Genomic DNA, 7,567 nt, shown 5'->3' with positions numbered 1-7,567 from the left:
GTCTTTTATCTTCTTACTATTAGTGTTTTTGGAAAAACTGATAGATAATTTTGGAATCTAAATGTAATATCTGGAAGGCTTTGAAGACAGAAAGACATTTATCATTTTTGCAATGTCACCTGACTGAAATGTAAACTTTCAGAGCCTGTGTAGTGTTGATGTGGGTCAACATAATGTGAATATATGTTTAATTTGCTGATTAAATCCCTTTAGCTCTATGTCTATACTGTTTTGCTTTTTCATTATCATCTTCTTAGGAAATATAATTATTTTGTGCTTGCTTACATTGAATTCATGCTTACCTGAGGCATTTGTTCCTTTTTTTTGGGGGGGGGGGGCGTGACTTTATTAATGGTGAATGACAAGATAGGGCTCCCTAAGCCCCTCCCCTTCTTCAGGGGGTCTGGATGGAAACTGTGGAGGTCAGGAGATTCTCAGTGTGTTGGTGATTGATTTGGGGCAAGGGCTCTCTAGCAGCTGAGGACCTCTCTTCCTTTTGGTGGGGCTGGTGGTCCAGGGGGCTTTTATTCCTTGGAGGCTGTGTGGACCTAAAGGTCCACCACCCTGTTGCTGTAGCCAAATTCATTGACATACCAGGAAATGAGCTTGGCAAAGTGGTCATTGAGGGCGATGCCAGCCCCAGCATTGAAGGTGCAGGAGTGGGTTTAACTGTTAAAGTCACAGGAGACAACCTGGTCCTCAGTATAGCCCAGGATGCCCTTGAGGGGGCCCTCTGATGCCTGTGTCACTACCTTCTTGATGTCATCATATCTGGCAGCTTTCTCCAGGTGGCCGGTGAGATATACAACCCACACAATGGGGACATGGAAGGCCATGCCAGTGAGCTTCCCATTCAGCTCAAGAATGACCTTGCCCATAGCTTGGCAGTGCCAGTCGAAGCAAGGAGGATGTTTTGGGCAGCCCCTTGGCCGTCAAACCACAGCTTCCCAGAGGGGCCATCTACAGTCTTCTGGGTGGCAGTGATGGCATGGACTGTGGTCATGAGTCCCTCCATGATGCCAAGGTTGTCATGGATGACTTGGCCAGGGGTGCCAAGCAGTTGGTGGTGCAGGAGGCATTACTGACAATCTTGAAGGAGTTGTCATACTTGTCATGGTTCACACCCATCACAAACCTGGGGGCATCCGCAGAAGGGACAGAGATGATGACCCTCTTGGCTCTACCCTTCAAGTGAGCCCCAGCCTTCTGCATGGTAGTGAAGACACCAGTGGGCTCCCCAACATACTCAGCACCAGCATCACCCCATTTGATGTTGACAGGATCTTGCTCCTGGAAGATGGAGATGGACTTTCCATTGATGACCAGCTTCCTGTTTTCAGCCTTGACTGTGCCCTTGAACTTGCCATGAGTAGAATCATACTGGAACATGTAGACCATGTCATTGAGGTCAATGAAGGAGTCATTGATGGCAACAACATCCACTTTGCCATAGTTAAAAGCAGCACTGGTGATCAAGTGCCCAATACGGACAAATCTGTTCACTCCAACCTTCACCTTGGTGTCTCAGGGTTGTGGCTGGCACTGCGAAGGAAGAGCAGCTGTCTGATGAACAGGAGGAGCAGAGAGATGCATTTCTTCCTTTGTGCCAGGTTTACCTGGAGCCTGGGCAGTGCTCATGTGTAACGAATGAAAACTTTCAGATTCAGAAAAAAGCAGATGGTAGAATGTGTTGTTACTAGGTTCTCTTTAATGTTCAATGCCATTTGCCAGAAGTAAGATCTCAATTAATTTTTGAAAATTCAAAAATATTATTGGTACCTGAAGGCACTATATAGAAATGCCCTCTGAAGAAAAGGGAAAAGTTGCCTTGGGGAGAAGCAGCAGATGGGCCACATGGTTTTTGCTCAATCTTAAAGTTTCAGAAGAAAGAAACAAACTTTTAGGCTTCTAGTCTCTTGATTTTTAGTTTAGCATTCTTGAGATTCTTTGACTATTGAAATTTTACTTTCTTTTTTATTTTTTCGTAAGTTTGGTGCTGGCTGTAAAACAGATGGTGAATATAGAAGAGAATTTACTCGAGTCTATTTCATAGTTCCCTCAGCCACACTAACCCATTCAGGATTGATTCATTCATCAACCATAATAGTTTTAACTTCTCTATAAAGTCAATAAATGTCCTGCTTTTTACACTGGAATAATAAAATATTAAGGTAAAAAACACACCATATAAGAAAAATGTTCTGCATATTCATGGGGTCTATTGAATTCCTGTTCCAAAGGAGAGGTTAGGCCTATAATAGGAAAAAAAAAAACACAAAAAAACTTAGCAAAACTTCTATACAAAAGCCATAGGAGAATACAGCATGCCCAGAACTAAGTGTGTACACAGGTGCACACACACACATACACTGTACTTATGTCTTGATGGACAAGCCACCAAAAATGTGGGGCATTTTAAATCTATATATCCTAATATACTGTATAAAAAGCCTGGGGCCGTCATGACCTAAACAACCAGAGGACGATTGAACACAGGCTGCTTGGTGTGACAAGGCCGGTAGGGGGGTTAGTGAGGGACGACCAAATGACTGAACAGCAGGCTGTGTGGGGCAACAAGGCCATCAGGGAGGTTAGTGAGGGACGACCAAATGACTGAACAGCAGGCTGTTTGGGGTGACCAGGCCTGCAGGGAGTGGTAGTTGGGGGGTGACCAGGCTGGCAGGGGGACAGTTGGGGCAGACCAGGCCATCAGGGGAGGTAGTTGGGGGTGACTAGGCTGGCAGGGGGGGAAGTTAGGGGTGATCAGGCAGGCAGGCAGGTGAGCAGTTAAGGAGCCAGTGGTCCCGGATTGTGAGAGGGATGTCCGACTGCCGGATTAGACCTGATCCTTGGGATCGGGTCTAAACCGGCAGTCTGACATCCCCTGAGGGGTCCTGGATTGGAAAGGGTGCAGGCTGGGCTGAGGGGACCGCCCCCCCCATGCACAAATTTTGTGCACTGGGCCTCTAGTGTATATATATAAAAGCCTAAGTGACCTTTACGATCAAATGACCTGAATGACGGGTTGCTCTGACACACACTAACCACCAGGGGGCAGATACTCAATGCGGGATCTGCCCATGGTGATCAGTGCACTCCCATAAAGGGAGCGCTGCTCAGCCAGAAGCCAGGTTCACAGCTGGCGAGTGCAGCTGCAGGGGCAGGAGCCTCTCCCGCCTCTGTGGCAGTGCTGCCGGGCGGTGGTGGCAGGTAGGTGCAGCAGGCCCAGGAAGAGTGGCAGCAGAGCTGTGCCTGGCCCCAGCTGGGGCTCCTCCCTGGCCACCTGCTCCTTCGGCCCTGCTACATCCTCCAAGGGGTCCTGGATTGCGAGAAGGTGCAGGCCAGGATTGTGAGAGGGACCTGTGCATGAATCTGTGCACTGGGCCTCTAGTCTATAATAATAAAAGCCTAATATGCTTATTAGACTGGACATCCTTCCAGACGACCTTCTTGATGAAGCCATGGTGGCGGGGGCCAAGGCAGAGGCGACGGCCACCACCATGGGCAGGGGCCAAGACCTTGCACGAATTTTGTGCATCAGGCCTCTAGTATAACTATAATCCTCAACCTAGTTTGCTCTGGCAATGTTTTCTCTTTCCATATATTGTGTATTCTTACCATCCAGAAAGATCTTATTGATCACTAATTCAAATAAAAATGTGTATTAAGTGTAAATTTTCAAATTGCATGTATCTCTGTGGTGTTGAATCATGCTATTGGGAATCAATAAGGTAGATTTTGATATATAATATTGTCTTCAGAAATCTCAGGTGTCAATTCGCAGAATGGAAGAACACCATATGTCTCTGATGTCTGTGTTTTGCAGGAAAGAAGAGGGAATTCAAGATGGGAATGAAGTGAATAGGACACATTCATGATAGCTGATTTTGGAATGCACCGGAGATCTTTTCAGAAGCCTAAGTTGGTGCACATTCTTCTCAGCCTCTGATAGTGCTAGTGTCCTTCATTTACGCAGTGAGCTGAATCTTCAGGATAATCTGATATAATCTAAATTATTAATTAATGGATGTGAGGTAAAATCAATGTAAATATTTATAAAGGAGCTTGAGTCAGTGCCTGTGTACATAAATAAAATAATAAAATTAGATAGCAAGATGAAACTATTAGCTTCACCTGACAGCCTGAAGTTGTTTTAGTGCCAGAAAGTTCTTTCTTCCAGCTAATATAATGGTAAAGTGCCTGAAATAGTGTTTGGCCTTTAAGGCATACTCATATAATGGAACTGTACACATTGTAAAATATTTCATGAAGCCCATTATTTTCAGTGCTTTGCATATAATTTTTATTACTTCCTGGAATTTGTATAAATTTTTCTATTAGTTCCTTTAAGGCAGAGTTTATGGCTTATCTACTGTTATTTCTAGATCCTGGTAGAATGCAGGAATATAGTCAGTGTCCAGTAAAAATATCCTTGTATGCTAAAATATTAAAGCTAATTTGGGAGCCCAAAAATAGATTCTTTTGAATTTATATCTTGTAAATATTATAATAATTGCATAAATATGGGTCTGATTGCAATTTTCATTAGTTATTTTATAAAAGCCTCACTCCCTTCGCTATGTAATGAGTTCCTTGGTCAGAACCAATGCTGTCTAGAATAACATAATGGTGTGTAAAGCATTTGTAAATCAGTGGGGGTTGGTTTTGGCAGAAGTGTTATGTTCAGAGAATGGAATTACATACACAGAATAAATACCTACTCACTGAGAATAAGGTGCAATTCTTTCTATGGTTTCATATAATATGCTTTCATATAATCAGACACCACTCATTTCTTTAAGGGCAACTAAGGTCACATGGTAATTTTGTGGTTCATAGTGAAGTGTTTTGTCTTAGCCAAGGCTCAGTAGAAACTTGAAGCTATTTCTCAAAATAAAAATAATTATTTGTAAAAGATGGCAAAGCAGTATTCAAAGATATTCAGATTCTTTACTATGATTCACCTGCTAGTGACTCCATACTTCACTATCTGCCACATATACTTCAAGCATCATTGGATCTGTGGTTCATGTGTCCTAAATGTGTACTTCAGATGGGATGTTTTAGGGATCACAATTTGTGAAACAATTATATAGATTCCAGAGTAGTTCAGCAATGATGACAAGGAAAATATATACAAATATTTATACAGTACTTAATATGAATATTGTAATTCACTTGTGTTTAATAAAATGTACATTTTATTAATAAAATGTATAATAATCAATTAAGTATAATATTATTTATAGGTACCAAGTCTTAGCCAAAACATTTCCATTCATTGTTTTATTTGTTTTTTGTAATCACCCTTTGGATGGAAAAGAACTAATTTTTTATTGAAAACTTCTAGAATCTGAGGTGTACCAAAATGTGTAAATGTAAACTATAATAGTGGTTGGGCTTCCAGCAAACATACATTTTATAATTTCATGCAATAGATTAATAAATTTCTCTCCCCCCTTAACCCCTCCCTCCCCTACCTTCTCTCTGAGGTTTGAGCATCTGATCGATGTTTCTCTGTCTCTGGATCTGTTTTTGTTCATCAGTTTATATTGGGGCATGAACGGGAGTGGGGTGGGGGGGCAATAGGGAGATAAGGACACATATGTAATACCTTAATCAATAAAGAAAAAATTTTCTCTATATTTTACGAATGTAATGTGATTTCTCTATAAAGTTTCAAAGGAAACATTATTCTATTCAACTAAAATACTTTGATGATCAACAAGAGAGTAGTAAAACACTCTAAATTATTTTGAAAACTAGAGGCCCGGTGCATGAAATTTGTGCACGGGGGGGGGGGAGGGGTGTCCCTCAGCCCAGCCTGCACCCTCTCCAATCTGGGACCCCTTGAAGGATGTCCGACTGCCCGTTTGGGCCTAAACAGGCAGTTGGACATCCCTCTCACAATCCAGGACTGCTGGCTCCCAACTGCTCACCTGCCTGCCTTCCTGATTGCCCCTAACTGCTTCTGCCTGCCAGCCTGATTGATGCCTAACTGCTCCCCTGCCAGCCTGTTTACCCCTAACTGCCCTCCCCTGCAGGCCTGGGTCCCTCCCAACTGCCCTCCCTTGTAGGACTGGTCCCTCCCAACTGCCCTTCCCTGCTGGCCTGATCGCCCAAAACTGCCCTCCCTTGCAGGCCTGATCCCTCCTAACTGCCCTCCCCTGCTGGCCATCTTGTGGTAGCCATCTTGTGTCCACATGGGGGCAGGATCTTTGACCATATGGGGGCAGCCATCTTGTGTGTTGGAGTGATGATCAATCTGCATATTACTCTTTTATTAGATAGGATAGAGGCCTGGTGTATTGGGGGGGCCAGCTGGTTTGCCCTGAAGGTTGTCCCAGATCAGGCTGGGGGTTCCCTTGGGGCATGGGGTGGCCTGGGCGAGGGGCCTGTGGTGGTTTGCAGGCCAGCCACACCCCCTGGCAACCCAAACAGAGGCTCTGGTATCTGGGATTTATTTACCTTCTACAATTGAAACTTTGTAGCCTGGAGCGTTGCCAAGCCTTCTGCTCGCTCCGTGGCAGCAGCCATTTCTTTTGGGATTTATTTATCTTCTATAATTGAAACTTTGTAGCCTTAAGCAGAGGCCTGGGCCGGCAAGGGCAGGCGGAAAGCTTGGCTTCCTCCATCGCTGGGGAAACCCAAGCCTCCCTCCTGCTCTCTGTGGCCGAAGCCGACCTGGTTGCCTATTCACTCCTGATTTGCATATTCGCTCCTGATTGGGTGATGGGCGTGGCTTCTGGGTATAGCAGTGGCACGGTAAATTTGCATATTACTCTTTTATTAGATAGGATATTCTTTTTATCTCAACCAAAATTGCTTGCAAGAAAAAGAGAAAAAGTGAGATATATAGGGGTGATAAGAGTATTTGATACACTTTAGTTATTGCATTACAGATTATATAATCTTTCTTTGTTTAGGAAAACATGTTTTATTATCATATCATTTTAATTATTATTTAAGGTAAAATACTCTAAACTTGGAAACATCAAAAATGTTCTGTCTTTATAAAGGAAATGGAACTTATCTATTTTAAGCCAGTTAAAACTTACATGGTACCTAGTTTTATGTTACAGAATTAAAACTATAATTAAAAGTTATCAAGAACACTTAAATATACAACAGGTAAAGTGTCTTGGCCTGACTGATCAAAAATTGTCTGTTCTTCATTGCACTATATATATTTTTTTGAGATATAGACTTAATCTTACATTTATAGCCATAGTGAAATCCTCAAAAATTTTTCTCACAATGCTTCCTTTGGCTTTTTATTACACCTTTTGGCTCCATTTAAGAGCCTGAGTACTCTAATTGTCATGTCTCAGCATCAAGAGGCTAAATTAAAGGAATTTTAGGTGAAGGAGTGATAGTTTTTCCATGCTCTTGGAGAGGCATCAAAGGAAGAGCTCTGTTTTATTCCCTGTGATTTTCCTTCGACATTGGGAGCCAGCAAGTACCATCAGAGAACAAAGATCCATTTCAGCATAAAGAAGAAGAAAAAAATGTTTTATTACCACAAAATGGCCTCAAATATATCTTCAAGAGAGAAGGTAGATTTTGA

General features: G+C 42.8%; 1 pseudogene; it reads right to left on the bottom strand.

Moving 5' to 3' along the window:
• Positions 1–524: 524 nt before the first annotated feature.
• On the bottom strand, positions 525–1,441 carry LOC103288812 (glyceraldehyde-3-phosphate dehydrogenase-like; annotated as a pseudogene).
• Positions 1,442–7,567: the final 6,126 nt, after the last annotated feature.

Source organism: Eptesicus fuscus, chromosome 6 (assembly GCF_027574615.1).
Source record: "Eptesicus fuscus isolate TK198812 chromosome 6, DD_ASM_mEF_20220401, whole genome shotgun sequence".
NCBI classification, from domain to species: Eukaryota; Metazoa; Chordata; class Mammalia; order Chiroptera; family Vespertilionidae; genus Eptesicus; species Eptesicus fuscus.
Note: the sequence above shows the minus strand (reverse complement) of the source record. Positions and strands in the feature narration are given on the sequence as shown.